The sequence below is a fragment of the Galleria mellonella genome, unplaced genomic scaffold, assembly GCF_026898425.1.
Source record: "Galleria mellonella isolate WM207_F2 unplaced genomic scaffold, CSIRO_AGI_GalMel_v1 utg264, whole genome shotgun sequence".
Lineage (NCBI taxonomy): Eukaryota > Metazoa > Arthropoda > Insecta > Lepidoptera > Pyralidae > Galleria > Galleria mellonella.
In genome coordinates this window covers 1238085-1255714 of record NW_026442060.1, presented here as the reverse complement: position 1 = coordinate 1255714, position 17630 = coordinate 1238085, and positions in this window count along the sequence as shown.

Below are 17630 nucleotides of genomic sequence, written 5' to 3'. Positions count from 1 at the left end.
ACACCCATGCGTTGCCATTCCTGAGGACTCAGGTGTTATTCCTCTGTACCCAGTAAATTCACGCCATATCCCACCCTTCAAACCGAAACACAGCCATGCAAACACAACTGCTTTATGGTTGAAACACATAATAAATATATATCTACATATATATAGGTAAAGTATATGATAAAATTAGGAAAAAAAATTAATAAGTCGCAAATAGTTTCCAGTTACGCAATATTGAATTAAAGTTATAAGAATCTCTGGGGAGTGAACTTTCAATTGTACGATGCTCATGGGAATGTCAATGAAATATTGAAAATAAAAAAAATAGCACGTTTTGATAAAATAAAAAAAAAATTATCTACAATATATGAAGTTTATGATAGTCATTGTATCCATTCGCTTTATTTTGTAAACTCTTCTTTTGCGCAATGTAACAGCTGCGATACTTACCCGTTCTTCCCAGATGAAATTGCAACCCGAACTAGAGGGTAGATTCAGAAAAAAATACTTATTGATTGTTTCTCATTTTTTATTGTAATTAATTAACTTTGAACGAATTAAAAAGGTTTAGTGTACTATATATACTACTATATATATAGTGTACTATATGTATTATTTTGTGTACTTGAATTTTTTTAATTTTATTTATTACCAACAAATTTTTAAAATATATGCCATTTGCTTACAAATAAGTAAAACCATGATGATAAATTCTAATTTATAAACGATTACCCGTTCTTCCCAGATGAAATTGCAACCCGAACTAGAGGGTAGATTCAGAAAAAAAATACTTATTGATTGTTTCTCATTTTTTATTGTAATTAATTAACTTTGAACGAATTAAAAAGGTTTAGTGTACTATATATATTACTATATATATAGTGTACTATATGTATTATTTTGTGTACTTGAATTTTTTTAATTTTATTTATTACCAACAAATTTTTAAAATGTATGCCATTTGCTTACAAATAAGTAAAACCATGATGATAAATTCTAATTTATAAACGATTAAAACTAATATGCTTAAATCGACATACGATGTCCTATCTTAACACTAGGCATGGCTATTATTAGTATCACTCCGATATGTATATATCCTATCAATGATCAGAGGAATCCACTTCTGATCGTTGATGGCAAAAAACAATGTCATCACTCATTCCAATATCGCGCATACCAGTTGACTGTCAATTTTGATCGGGTTCTTCAATTCGATATTACATAATGGGTAACCGATATTTTAATATATACTTTTTTGGGCTTATGTGTGTATATATATATATATATATATATATATATATATATATATATATATATATATATATATATATATATATATATCCTTCCTATATAATAGATCCTAGACTGTGACAAGAGACGGAGCCGTTACTTGTGGCAGTTTACCATTAGGGAAATTTTGCCAGTAGTTGCTACGCTTGTTTTAAGCATGGTTTAAAGGGGACGCTGCTACCCATCCTTCGACCATTAGATATCTCTCTCTCTCTCTATATATATATATATATATATATATATATATATATATATATATATATATATATATATATATATATATATATATATATATATATAATATATAACTAATATGATAATGATGTTGTATGAGGATGAAGGCAGGTCAGTTGGCCCATGGTGATCAATTAACCAAGAATTTACCACTATGGTTTCCAGAAAGAACCGCGTGGAGGTCGATCTGATTGGATATATTGCTAGCAATGGGGTTGTTAAATCTCATTATTAACATTCCCTTTACCCCCGATGATGGTGTATTACCCACCTTTATTATTAATTAATTTATTTAAACTTTATTAATCAATAAAATGTGATATAGATGGGGGACTTAATGCTATAGGCATTCTTTACCAATCAACCATTAGGTTGTGCAAAGATATACGATGGCAGTTTAAAAAGAAAAATATTCACATTTTTGTATAAAACGGTAATTGCATACATACAGAAATTCATAACATAATTATACATATTAATATAATATTTATATATTAATACCTAAATAAAAAAATATACATATATACATGTACACACACATATGATGTACTACTGCCTACTTGATTGTTTTGATTTAGCAAATTCTATAGGTGAGACTGAATACTCTTTTTAAAGGTAAATTTATTAGAGAGGGCACGATATATATTGACACTTTCAATGTAATTTGTTTTTGCACTACTGAATTACAAGTGCGATTTAGTCTTATTCTATAAGCTCTGAGCAAATTTAACCATATTTATTCTATTTTTATTTTCTTTCTTACATATCCAACTTCCACTATCGTACTATAATATGGATATAACCATGGTACATCCAGCTGCGCTGCTTGGCTTAAATCGTAGCAGTCAAATACTCTCAACAACACTCACAACAGTATCAACTTTGTTTCCAACATTTATTCTTCTTTCTGTATCTGCGATGTATTTTATATCCTTAGTAAATCCACCTACAAGATATATAATATCATCACGTGTTCCAATAACTCATAACTCGTTACGTACCTACTAGAGAAAGATTTAATATTTCCAAAAAAACCGTATACTCCTAAACAAATTTTATTGTAAACATTTACCGAATTACTTTTGTTTGAGTCGGCTTTTGTCTGCCCCGCCTTCTTCGCTGCGAATTTGTTGTCTCCCCATTTATCATTTCGAGGAAACCCTTTTTTTCTCAGCACATTAGAACGTCGTACTGTTGACATTTTATGAATGGCATTATAGCACTGTTTTCTTTATAATAAGACCACAGAGAAAAAGTCACTTCGTCGAAAGCCTATTATTATTTGAAGAAACAAAGCAGTGTTTAAATAATTATGTTTTTACCTTCAGTTAGGAAATTGCTATGAAATCATCGTTCTTTACTTCATTCCCATTATTGATGACAACCTCTTTGATTTGTGAATCGTGCTTTATAATTTTCTGAATAGTTTTTGTATAACTTAGATTATATAAATAGAGTGCCAGCATACAAATGCTTTGGTAAAATAGGTCAACTTTTTTATCTATGTGTACCTGAATAGGGTTACCATATTTATTACTTAGTATAAGGCAGAAATTACATTATAAGATTTAATTAAAAAATAAAAACAGTATTAGTAATTATTAAGAATATATTTAAATAAGCAAGGTAAACAGTGCTTATCTTTATGTCGCTATATGTTGTCTTTATGTTGCTTACCTTTACACAATTACTTTGGTTTATTTCCAGTTATACACGCACAATATCATATCAATATCTCAATATCTTTTCATTTTAAAATTCATTTTGTAAGTGTATGAATGTATTTAAATTAATAAGCAATACGTACGTATGTATATTTATGTTATAGGAAAAAAAAATAGACTTGATTGATTGGAAATTTTTAATTGCAACAATACAAAAAATAATGTGTCAAATTTAGTCAGTCAAACGACAATCTATAATTTAAGATAAGTATGAACTGTAATATTTGAATGTAAAAGATATTTCTGTCACAATGCCGCTGGAAATCATATGGACTTCCGCAAAATAATGATGACGATTGTCTATGATCATCATCATCATCATATCAGTCCTTAACTCTACACTGCTGAACATAAGTCTCCCTCTAGGGGGATTTTGCCAGTAGTTGCCATGCTTAGCAAACGGATTGGCAACTGCAGATAGGCTTTGGAGATATTTTAAGAAGGACGCTGCTGCCCATCCCTCGCCCTCCCTTAGTCGACTCTTACGACTCCCACGGGAAAGGAAGGGGTGGCCTACTCTATACCGAGACCAAACGTGATATTGTCCATATAGATGACTAATATAAAGTCATAGTGCTTCTACTAATAATAATAGTAACCAATCGTTAAATGTTTTAGTCGCACACGTACTAATGTTAGCGGAATTAAACAAAATATTTCTAATCGACTAACCACAAAATTAATTAACAACACACCAATCGCGTTTCTAATTTAATAAAGCCCTAATATTTTACTTAATAACATTGCATCCAATTTAGTGGATAAACTGAGTAACTCGCATTTCAGAATAACACTAAACAAAATACAGCTTTTATAGATAATAAATAAACCGCTTTAATTTAAGTGGAAGCTCCAAATTCGGTAGCAGTACAGTAATATTTAATAGTAATCCTCCTTCTATAATATTTTCAAGACCGGCTCTATCAGAATAAATTATGTTATGTTTTTGGCTATATTTTATCGATAAGAGAGAAAGGGAAAATATTAAGTGACGCCAGTTTTCCTTGTTTAATAATAATAAATATATTTCCTTATATCCTTAGTAATATTATAAATCTGAAAGTGAGCTTGTTTGTATGTTACGTTTTAGCGCTTTAATGGCTCGACCAATCACTATAAAACTTGTACTATGTAAAATAAAAAAGGGCACATGCTACTATTTATCCCGGTTAATAAATATTTTGATTACGCAGATGAAGTCGTGGGTAAAAACTAGTGCAAAATAATTGATTATTTACCTCGCCGGCACTAATTAAAATATTATTTGCAATGACGGCGTTGATTCTGAAACTCCACTAAAATTTCAGTTTTATATTACAGCCAAATTGTTATGAGAACATAGTTATTAACAATTAAAAGAAAAACTCACATTACACAGGTGCAAGAGAAGGAAAACTCTAAATAAATAAAAAAAGTCTTTTTCCAGATATTATATGATTATTTTGCGGTTTGGTCCAGGCATAGAATAGGCCACCCCTTCCTTTATTCTGAGTATCATAAGAGGCGATTAAGGGAGCTTATATTCGAGAAATGGGCAGCAGTGTCCCTCTTAAAACTTCTCCAAGGCCTAACTACTAACTGCGGTTGTCAATCCACCTGCTAAGAGTAACAACTACTGACGAAACTCCACTTATGGTGTAGCATATATTCAGCAGTGAATAGTTAAAGGCTGTCTTGATTCTCTGATTCTTAGGATGATGATAAAAATTTTGATGTCAGCCAGAAATGTACTTCCGACCATGAAAGTCAAGCCATTATAGTAACCCATGTTACAAAACTCTTAAATCATTGACTTACATTGATAAGTGCCGACCTTATTAAGCACATGTCTTAATGGCTAAAAAGATTTAAATTTTTTTTTCGCAAACATAATTCTACAAACAATAGTGCAAATAATATTATTAGACAAAGAAAAATTCAAATTCAAATTTTAAATTAATACGTAACAACAACTGCAAAGTCATTTGGGTTTAAATTAAAATTAAAATGTACAGCAAGTAGGTCCAAATAATAGGGTTACATAATTACAGCTGAAAGTTAGTGTGAAATAAGGGGCAGGTCATGTTCAGGAATATAAAATATCCGGGTAGACATCAAACGGGCCGGAGCTCATTAAATAACCTAAAATCTTCCACTATGGAATACATAATTTGAGAATTTCCAACTCCGAGATAGTATTAAGATAATGACGTAGATTAAATATCACGGTAAAGTTCAACTTTTAACACTTCGGGATAATGAAGTTCAAGAATTACTCTTTTTATTTCATTAAATACTTTCGAGGTTGTTTCTGAGCGATTCTTAGCTAAATCTACATTTAAAACGGTTAAATATCTGCAGATAATAAAATTTGACCTACTTAAATTTATGGTTATGGAAAAGTAAGCCAAGATCATTTGGAAACTGAAACGACCGGTTGAATTACTGAATCGTTTGTAAGAAATTGCGCTGTTAGAGAAAGGATCCTACCATCGTAGGATTTACTTAGGCTACAATACATTTTAAGTTCAATAACCGACCGAAAGTGGTTTCAATTCGATTGTATTTTTTTTTGTTTGTTACCACATAAGTGCATCAGTTATGAACTGATTTAGAAAATTATATTTTTATCTTAAAGAAGAGGGTAATTATATTACAAATTAATGCCATAGACATTTTATCAAAATCGTTTAACTAGTTTGGTTTAAAAATCAAAATAACCTGCTTTGCTATAATTTAAGTCGGTTTTTATATGGAACATAATCTTAATTATTAAAACAGAATAGAAGGCATCTTTCTTTTTAAAGTCAGTCGAAAAATACTTATTAATGATGATAGATGAGGATGAATTCGTCATGATGGGCCAACTGTCAGTTAAAGATGATGCAGATAAATTCCCTGGGAATTAGACACAATCTGTGTATTGCTAAAAATGGACCAGTAAATCCATAATACTAACAATCCTCACGCTCTTTTGTAATATGGCACCTATACTTGATGGTTTTAAAAAATTCATAAATAATAATTCATAAATTACAATTATTGTTACATTTATTTTTCCATGCAATCAAAAGATTTGGAAAAAGATGGAAGAAACCTTTGCCCAGCAGTGGAACATTATAGGTTAATATTAGCATAGAAGCTGATATAATAATATTATGTAAACTTCGTGCGACTTTTAAATATAGATATTATAAGCAATGACTGTCGTTAAACCCATGTATCATAAGAAACTGTCGCTTTGTGAAACGTACCTTAAATTCTATGTATTCTTAATAAGTTAGAATATAGATTATTTATATTTTTTTACGCAACATTACATGATAAATAAGCTCACAGATCACCTGATGGAAAGTGATAACCGTCATCTATAGACATAAACAGTACCATGTATACTGTGGCACCCATGATACTCTTTATGCATTGCCATTCTTAAGGACTAAGGTGTAATACCTTTGTATCCATACATAAATGCAAACTGTTAACAATATTTGTACAAATCACCTTACGGAAACAAAACTATCATATTATCTCCCAAAAGTATTTCTCGTTCAATTTTATAAATTACAACGTTGTGCAAAGATATGTTTACTCGCAGGTAGTGTTACTTTGACAAATGATAGAGCTACATCATTTCACCCATTTTCACGGGAGATTTCAAATTTTCGCGCAAAATGTTTTACCGTATAAAACCCGAAGACATTACCTCAGATGGATGTTATCATTACCATAGCTGAAGCTAAAAAGGCGAGAGACTTTCGTTGGACATTTTCGCAGGTCTGTTAAATTCTTTTTATGTCAGTAATTCATCGTTAACGCCATAACTTGATATAAATTTTGGAAGTGTTTTCTCTGTTATAAACAAGTCAGTATCTTTCCGATCGAAGAGAGTGTTTTAATAAAAATATAAGTACAAATATGTGTAGCTGTATTGACTAGAGGGATACCTCAGAAATACGAGGAATACGGGCTTTTAACGACCATGTAATTTTAAATATAGTATTTAAACAAACATTTAAATAAATACATATAATGTTAACAATAATTGAAAAGAGTAACTGTTGAGTTTCTTGCGGGCTCTTCTCAACATATAACGACCTTCCGAATCCTGCAGTAGATAAGAAAATAACGATTTAAAAGTGCTTGTAAAATCTATTTGAATATATATGTGATCAAGATGATATGGCTGTAAAAGGAATAAATATTGAAAGGACTGCAAAAAGAGATGAAAGAGAAGAGTATTATTATATTTATTTATATATATATATATTTGTATAAAGAATATTAACTTAACCTAATGATATTTCATAAGTAGAAGAAAATGGTTATGATACCATACTAATTTCGTATATAGTAGAGTAGAGCGTAGAGAGTTCAAAATTAGGTTAAAAAATGTTGCAATTTACCTAATTCCGTATGATAGTAGTAAGTATTATAGAAGGAGTAGTAACATTTAGTTTTATTTTCTATCACATGGTGATAATTAAAAACAATTTGAAGAAGTCAAATGGTTGAACATGATTGAACATGATCAATATTATCTTAAACAAAATTTATCCTTAAATTTATATTCTTCGTAGAATTATCATTTGAAAGACGATAATTTTATTTTCTCATCATGAACCGTATTTTCTTTGAAGCTTTTCTGATTCACACTCAAGTTAATTTCCAATTTTTTTTTTCCTCTTTCCTTCGACTTGATTCTCTTTTTTGTTGTTTCCTATTCGACGTGATGGTTCCATCGATTAGCAGACGTTCGCAAATAGTTTGTAATCAAAGTGACTGACGCCAGCATATGCTTTTATTGTTTGAATGATTTGCTTCAAATACTGCCAATTAAAATAAATATTCGACAGCTTCTGAACATTATAATAATATGTATGTATGTATGTAATACGTATATTAATAGAATCTTTGAAAAAAAAAATCTAAATAGAAAGCCTAGGAATTATTATAATTAAAGACAGTAATATACTATGGGATATGGTTTGTATGCGTCTTTAAGTCTTGGCTCTAAAATACAAGAAAATAATAATTTAACTCATATACGTAAATTAGTACTACTATTAAAAAAATACTCGAGTATTTATATATATATATATATATATATATATATATATATATATATATATATATATATATATATATGAATTTAATGATTTCCTAATTATATGCTTCAAAATACAGAAGACACTTTAATTAGCATCAGTCTCTCCTCATATGACAAGAAGGATATAAACCTATAATTACCACAATCGTTTGGTTTTTGTTTTCTTTTAAAACAAGGGGCAAACGAGCATGTGGTTTATCTGATATTAAATGACCACTACCACCTATAAACGTTTGCAACAAACGGATAATTTCAGGTATGCTGTCGACCTTTTAAATGAATATAATAAAATAGAGAGAGAAAGAGAGAGAGAGAGAGAGAGAGTAGAAGATTTTTTTTTATTTTTCTGTTTTGTACTAAGAATCTAAAGAAGTGACAATGCTGACGACAATGAAGTAATGAAGAAATTGTACTCTTACTCTATTACGCATATCAGTAGATATAATAACACGAATATGTATATTTTAAATTGTAATAAAATATCACAATATTAGTACACGTGTAGAATGTTTCGAGAATATGCACTGCAAATGATAACAGTATACGGATCATATACGAAGACGTTCAAAGTTCATCTCAGACAAACAACCACACTCTAAACAATATAAACAGATTTCCTCCAATTTACATACAAACACAACACGGCTGTAAGGATTACTTTCGTTTATACTTCGCATTGGAAACCATTGTAAACAATACACAACTTCAGATAGATCAATATCCTTTGATTTTCGAATGAAATAAATTCGAGCGCTCCGAAATAAGACGAGAATAAAAGTATGTTTTACAAGAAAATAATAATATATAATCAGGCGTTTTACACAATTCAATTTGTTTTTTTTTTTTATCTATTGTAACAACAAACAGCAGTGCAATACTATATTAATACATACATATATCGTAATAGTAGATTTTTTTAATAATTTAATTAGCAAGTAATAACTTTCGCGTTTTCTAAAGTCTCTTTCTGAAACATTTACTTCTTCTAAGACACTATCATCCTACCTATCTGAATGAAGTATCTGAATCCTTCAGACTTACCTATTTACCATAACAATGAGTAATTATAATCCAATTTATAAAAGCCTCTGAGTACTACGTGACTTCATAGAAATGAGGGGTCAAATTGATCTGATTATTAAAAAATACTTTAAAAGATAGACTTTTGTAAAATCTGTAAAGAATAAAGAAATTAATTAATACCATATGTTATGCTGGATCCACACTGAAGTGACTTTGGTCATTAGAATAAATAGCTATTAATATTTTCTTTTATATGAGCGAATGACTGGTGACTAAAATTCCTATTGGACCAAATATTAGGCTACATCTATGAAATTTATTTAAAATTGGTATTGAATTAGTATTGTGTATCTTTATTAGTAGTATTATTATATTAATTTATCATGGGAAGTACTCTGAGGAATTGTTCGGGTTTTTACCACTATACAACCCGCCATAAATTAAAGTTTCATCCAAACCATTTGGACGAGTGGCGGTCGTCCACCGTGCATTTTTCAAGGCTCTTTCTTCCACGCACAACTACTCTTTGAAATCAACTTCCAGCAATAGTATTTTTGAACCGATACGACATCATAACCTTAAAAAAGAGCATATTCCTTTTTTAACAGGCCAGTAGCACATCTGCTATGCCGTTGGTGTTGTGGGTGATCATGGGCGGCGGTAGTCACTTACCATCAGGTGAGCCGCAGGCTTGTCTGCCCCTTGTGTTGAAAAAATCATGTTCTCTTTATGTAAGTAAAAAGTAGATAGATACGAAATTTTGAAAATATGTATTATTTGGTACAACTTGAAAGAATAATTTTTATCACGATAAGAGCAAATTTAACAAGTAGGTGGCAGTAAAGTGCAAAACAACCTTTGCTGGCTTAACTAGTCAATTATAAATATTGAATCCATTACTTATCCCTAACCCCCCTTGTAGCACGCAAGAATCTTAGTGTTAACTTTTGAAATGGTTTATGGTTTATAAGAGACGAGAATTAACATCGTTATTACCGTTTAAGTGAAATATAATAATGAACCTAAATGATCTCGTCTCTTATAAAGGATATATCCCAGCGCCCTTCAGTTAATAAAATTTAATTACCATATATATATATACTCGTATAAGATTGTAAGGGCAGGAATATAATGAAGAATGTCTACTTATCTACTTCTTGTCCTTATACTAATTAGTTGAGGTCGACATAATATGTTTTTATCCGTATTATTCAAGGTTTTGACATTTGTACTTTATGACCGGCCGCCTGCTTATGTCAACTCTCCTTGGAAATTAATTTTCTAATAGTACCTGCCACCTATAGTATGGAAAAAATTTAGGTAAAGGGAGGGGCATTGGAAGTGTATAAAGAAAGGTGATAAAAATGAAATGAAGAATTTATGGAAAAAAGCGAAGGGTGCAATGCAGTTGCGTAGAGAATACTGGCTAAAAACTGTCGTAGCTTGAAAGGCCGAGGTTGCATACCCGTGTGCTGTTACTCTAGACTCTGACAGATCACTAGAGGAGAACACAACTGGCTTAACTAGATTGTATACTTACTGTTGTCTATAAAGGCAAACTAAGGATTGTTCATCTTGTAGTTCTTATTGAGGCAGTATGTACATACTTTGTGGTAGAACATCTGTCCTTGTGCATTGCTCCAACGATAATGACTTCTTTGATATTTTTGACGTATATACCCTTGTGTAAGTATAAACTAGTATGTACATAGTTACACCTATACTAGAGACGAGTGTAGATATAGTCATAAACTTACTGTAATAAAAAAAAATGGCTACTTGATGAATATCTTATGTATTGCAACATTGATTACAATTTCAATGATATAACTTTCCACGCTATATTTGACATACTCATGTATTTGTAACTTTAGTAAACTCCCTTCAATAGCAAATGTCCTGTGAAATTTGTAGTGAGTAAGCTAAATGTCCTATAATGACTTCTAAATTGGACATTTGTATTAAGGAACTGTTTCTCAGCATTTTTGAATTCATTATCTTTTACATTTCCCTAAAGAAAATCCTATTTTATATTATTAGTAGCTGTATACAGTGCTTTCACCTGTGATCGTATCGTGATGTTGATTAGCTTAAAACTGCCCCCAGAAAATGTATGCCCTGATAGTTCTAGATATTAGTATTTTTAAACAAACAAACTCTTTCGTTTTATATATTAGTATAAATGTATACTTTTTCAATATTATCATCACCACCACTACTTAAATATTGACTACAAGTGAATATAGGTCTTTTTTTATTTCGCCACAAAATACGATCCCGCGTCCATCGATCTGCATCCATCAACTCCTTGCAACACTTTTAAGATCCTCACTCCATCTCACGGGGGTAGCCCACCCTACGCTACTATTTTAAATACAGATAATGTGAAATCAATAAATTTTGTTTGGAATTTAACAAGTAAGCCTGTCTTATCCATTACCACTGTCTTAACAAAGTTCATTTATTTTGTTCATTTACTTATTAACGTTGGTAACTGAAGCGTAAAGGTTAGTAATTGCTATTCGGTCTACAATTTCAGCAATTAACAAACCCGATGATAGGTACTCATCTACTACGTTCTAAAATTAAACAAGTTTGTTATTAAAATGTCAAACCTAGAATTTTAATAGTTTTCACCCGTGACCTTGTCTACCTAAATGGGATATGGTAATTCTCTATCTTATTACTGCGTATATACTAAATTTCTTAACAATCGGCTGAGAAATGCAAATGAAGTTATGGGTTCGATTCATAGTCGGGTCAATTTAGAAATACAATTAAATCCCAGCTTAAACTTCTGAATTTTTAAATTCATGTTTGAATCGTTTAAAAAATATTGTCATTTGCTACGTGCTTCGTAAGTCACGTAAAGTCGTCGTCCGATAAATCACCTCAATGGTATATGACGAAAGTGGTTTAGAGTTTTTTAACACCAGAGGGCGACACTGTCACACTATTACTAGTAGTAAGGACTTTATTATAACAATCTTATTAAACTTAGGCCATAACTATTATAAATCTAATTACGTAGGTCCTTTTACAAATCACGTTAATTACTATTTATTCGCTTTCTGCCAAAACCAAACTTCCCCAAGCAATCGATCACAACTGACTGAAAATAAATGAAACTGTCCATCAAATTTGAGACATAACAGCTTCAAAAGCATAATATTATAATGTATTTCGTACAGTTTAAGCAATATTTGATTTAAAAGTTTGCTGATTGAGTTAATTTTTTCATCATTTTAATCTATTGTTAGGAAAAGTGACACCTAGTGGCGTAAGAAATAAGTTAATTTTTCACTTTCGAGAAAAAAAATTTGTCGCAAAGATATTAATTATCGTAATTAATAATTACTCTACTTCATAAAAACTAGTTCAAAATTAATATAAGACGGAAGATTTATTGATTTCATCCAGTAATAAAGATTATCCTACGGGAACAGGGAATAACAAGTTTGTACGAACAACGCTGCGGGATATTTTCTAGTAGCCCTCTAACGTAATATTAAGGCTCAGCTAGCAAACACGTAGTAAATTTTCATCGTAAATTATTCGTAAGCACCCAGTTAGTGATAATTTGTTTACTGTTCATACATAACAACCCATAATTTATAGTGTTAAGATAAGAAATACATATGAGAAGTTAAATAGCTACTATTTTTACCTGGGAATACGTCCTTATTTCATTACGATGTTCTTTTTTATTTTTGTTTTATAGTAACACAAAATGGACACAGCTCAGTTTATTGCTTTGCCCTTAAAAGAGCAAAACACTGATATTCTGCTGTGGCCAAGAGTCAGTCGCGAAACTTTTTATTAAAAATTTACAATATAAATATATATATATATAAATAAACTGCATTGTATGTGTCCATTATATTTGCCTTCACTTGATATCATATTCTAAATAAATAAATAACAGATACCATTAGATGAGGGGTAGTCAGGGATCACTTTCTGTCACATTCAGATATTCAGTTCTTACTAATGCTTCATCGTCATTATCTCAGCCATTATCTGTCCACAGCTAAACATTAGAACCTATCTTGAGCCACCTACATCCACTAACTTCCTGCAATGCATTTGAGGTCGTCGATCTATTTAGTAGAGTGTTATCCTATTCTGCGTTTGCCCGTACGGAGTCGCCACTCAAGAATCTTTCTTTCCCATTGTCAGTTTTTTGAGCTATGTAACCAGCCTAGTGTATGACTATCACTTTGGTTCTTTTGTGGATATCCTCATTTTGGATTCTATCACGCAAAAGAAACTCCGAGCGTTGCCTTCTTCATAGCTCGCCTTCTTCATAGCTCACAAAGTAATTTGAAGCCTTTGCATACATACGGACAAACGTGTAGGATCATGTTTTGGTTCTACAGGTCATTATTGACGACTCCCACCTTGGACCTTTGTCTTCATACTTTGGAGTGTTTTGTTTTGGATTAATATTATGAATGTGAAAGTGACAAAGTTGCCTTATTATGAAATGTAATATATACGTGCAGGGGGAAAAGGAATTGTTAGTAATGGAGACTGAGAATCCCATTGCTAGCAATATACCCAACCAGGTCGACCTCCTCACGGTTCCCCCTAGAAACTATCATGGTTAATTCCTGATGAATTTATCATGATGGGCTAACTGGCCTGTTTTCATTCTCATCTATCACCCTTCACTGATGCTCCGCCGGCGTATCCCGTTAGCGCAGACGGGGTTACCATACTATTTTCACCCATCAAAATATATATATATATATAATTATGATAAAGTATCTAATGGCCTTGTAGTTTCGGTGTAGAATAGATCATCCCTTCGATTCCCGTGAGTGTCGTAAGAGACGACTAATGGAGAGCAAGAGATGGGCAGCAGCATCCCTCTTAATACATATCTAAAACCTAACTGTGATAGCCATTCCACCTGCCAAGCATGGCAACTACTGGCAAAACTCCATGGGGAAGGCTTATGTTCAACAGTGGACAGTTAAAGGCTGATATGACGATGATGATAATTTATCTGATTCATCTCGACGTTTCGAACAAGATACACCCACTGTGGTCACGAATAGACTAATAATAGCGTTGTCATGTTTGCGTTTTCGAAGCAGAAGTTTTTTCTTCTACAATTTGTGTAATATGATACAATGAACGACATTCATATCTTGATAGACTTTGTCTATCGAGATATTATAAATCGCTTTGATTTTTTCGGCTGTATGACAAGATTACTTACAAGAAGGCGGATTACTTATGCCGTATCTAAGGTTACATAGACAAGTTTGGCCTACCGCAATGACGTGAACCAACAAACAAGGCATTTATCGACATTTATCTGTATCTTGACCCCGTATCGCAGACTTGTTGGCGTCTACCCATCCCACAGCATCGATCAAACGGAATGAGATTCACTTATTTCGATTTAATTTATGCTAGAGATGCATTTGACGGGACGTAATACACCTGTTGGAGGAAAGGCATTGTTAGTAGTGGGTTCTAATAGCTCCATTGTTAGCTATATACCCTATCAGATCGATCTCCACGCTGTTCCCCCTGGAAACCATCGTGGTTAATTCTTGTTGGATTCTTCATGACGAAATAACCAACCTGTCTTAACATATTTCACTGATGCCCTGCCAGCGTATATCGATAGTGCGGGCGGGATTACCAATAATACATTTTTATACAATAAAATAATAAACCTGTTGTTAATATCCGAATAAAGGTGATGGTGTCACATATTGAAACCTTTTATACAGTTACATAAAACTGCCTTTGATAATTTATATTTATAAAAATATAATACGTGAAAAGTAATTTATATTATATACATTTGACAATTTATATTTCAGGCGACAATATACATGTAGTCTAACATACTCATACTGCATATCTATCTTACATATATTTTTTAAGAACTATATAATATTTTTCGCACTTTGTGTCGCGAATGTGTGATATACTGTATCAGATGACGGGGGGTGCCCTTAGTGCCAGAAAATAATACATTTCGGCGAAAAATCTTTAATTATGAGGATCGACAGATGGTCTCAAATGTATTTATTAACACCGTGGTGAGTTGCTCACCGCTTAACTATATATATATATATATATATATATATATATATATATATATATATATATATACACATACATACATACATACATATATATATATATATATATATATATATATATATGAGTCATCATATCATATTATACGCAATCCAGTTGTATTGTTTGTGGATCTGTTCGTATCTATAAACGACGATTACCACTCTCCATCAAGTAGGTCTTCAAATTTTTTTAACGCAGGGGGCAAACAAGCACGCTGCTCACCTGATGGTAAGTTTTGTTTATCATTCTAGGTATCATAATATAAAATCACATAATATAGCCATAAATAAATATAGACGAATAGAAAATCTTTTGTAAGAACTAGAAACTACTTTTATCATAACTTACATTTGAGAAGTAACCGTCTAAAGTTTTGAAGCTCAATTTTGTAAGTGAAAATTCTCTTCCATTCTCGATCTTGTTATATTTCTATAAATTCTTTCAAATTACGAAGAAAACTAAGGCACTTATATTCTTGTACAAGTTTCCTTGTAAACAACAAACCAACTTCATGGAAAAATTTCGTATTGTTTATGACTTTACTGAGATTTAAAAAAAGCTGTGTAAGCTTGTTTCATATCTACAGTAGGTATAGCTACTATTGTTTATAATCATTCATCAACCATAAGCCTCCCCGATAAGTAAGGAAAAGGGGGGAGTAGCCAGTAGTTGCCATGCTAGGCAGGCAGGCTGGCAATCACAGTTAGGTCTTTTTGATGTTTTAAGAGGGACGCTGCTGCCTATCTCTCGACCATTAGGTTCCTTTGGTCGCCTCTTATGACACCCTATCACTCAATCACTCGCATTATAATATTAAATTACTATCAGGACGCATTTATTTGTTAGTCATAAAAAATCTTCAATTTTGAATTTCCCTCGTTCGTCCCATTTGTCTCTGGATCACCTGATTGTAAGTGATTACCGCCCCAAAAGGCAACATCAGAGAAATTGTAGGTGTGTTGCCACCCTTTTAAAAAGGAATATGCTCTTTTCTCGAAAGTCCGACATTGATCATCGTATCTGTTCAGAAATATTTAATTTTACATATTAATACAGGTACACTATACAGGTTTATAAAATTATGTCATATATTTATTAACTAATTTCTTCTTGTTTTAAATTGTAAGAGCAATGTCAAAAAAAAAATTGCACGGAATCCGAACGAAAAGGTGCACCTGTACAAATCTGAGGTTGACATCTAATTTGTTATAATAATAATATATTTAATATAAGGACGTTTACAGGGCATTTATGTCCTGTCGTACCCTGATCCAATTTTCGCAATTGTACCTTAACCTTAATTAATTTCAATTCATTATAATTTCCCTATGGCTCAAATATCATAATAATACAGACCTCGGATACTTCACACAAAAACGGTGTAATACGAAACAACCGAACGATTTTTTGTGACTACGTTACGTGACCATGTTAATCAATTCTCAACTAGATCTCGATTAAAATCGACTAGTTTAATCTCACATTTTTTTAACGTGAAGTACAAACTTGAAAATTTTGTTATTTCGTCAGTCAATTAAGAAAAGAGGTTTCTTTGATGAAATATAAAATGTGAGCTAAGGAGTCAAGTAGATATAGTAAAGTAGAGTACTATTTGTATCAGACTTAAAAAGTTTATGAATATAAGCGAAGTGCAAAAGTTCAGGTTTTAAAATATTCTTTTTCGTTAGAGTCCATTGTAATCAATATTAGTATAAAAGGGTGAATTAGAAGTTATATTTCCCAAGGAAAGAAGTGGTTGATAAACAAGAAATTATTATGTACTTTCCACACTAACTGTCAAGTTAACTAACCGGCGACCTCGCGTAGTGCAGTAATGGGTACGTTTTGCGTAAATATGGTCACGGGTTTAATTCTCGATCGCCCCAATTTGGTAAACGAATTGGCTCGATTCTGGATATTCTGGGTTATGCCCTCACATGTTCTTCGGTTGGTTTCCTATAACACAGAGTATACTAATTTAAAGACTATGTGATTAGTGTGATTATGTCTCACTTGTTAGAAATTAGTTAGTTAATGTAGTAGATTTAAAATTATTCTTTTTTTTTGAACTGTGTTACTTTAAGAAAAAAAATTCAATGGTAGACAACTTAAAAATAAAAAAATTATAACAAACTAAAAGCGAGCAAATGAAATCTTCTCATTATCATCAT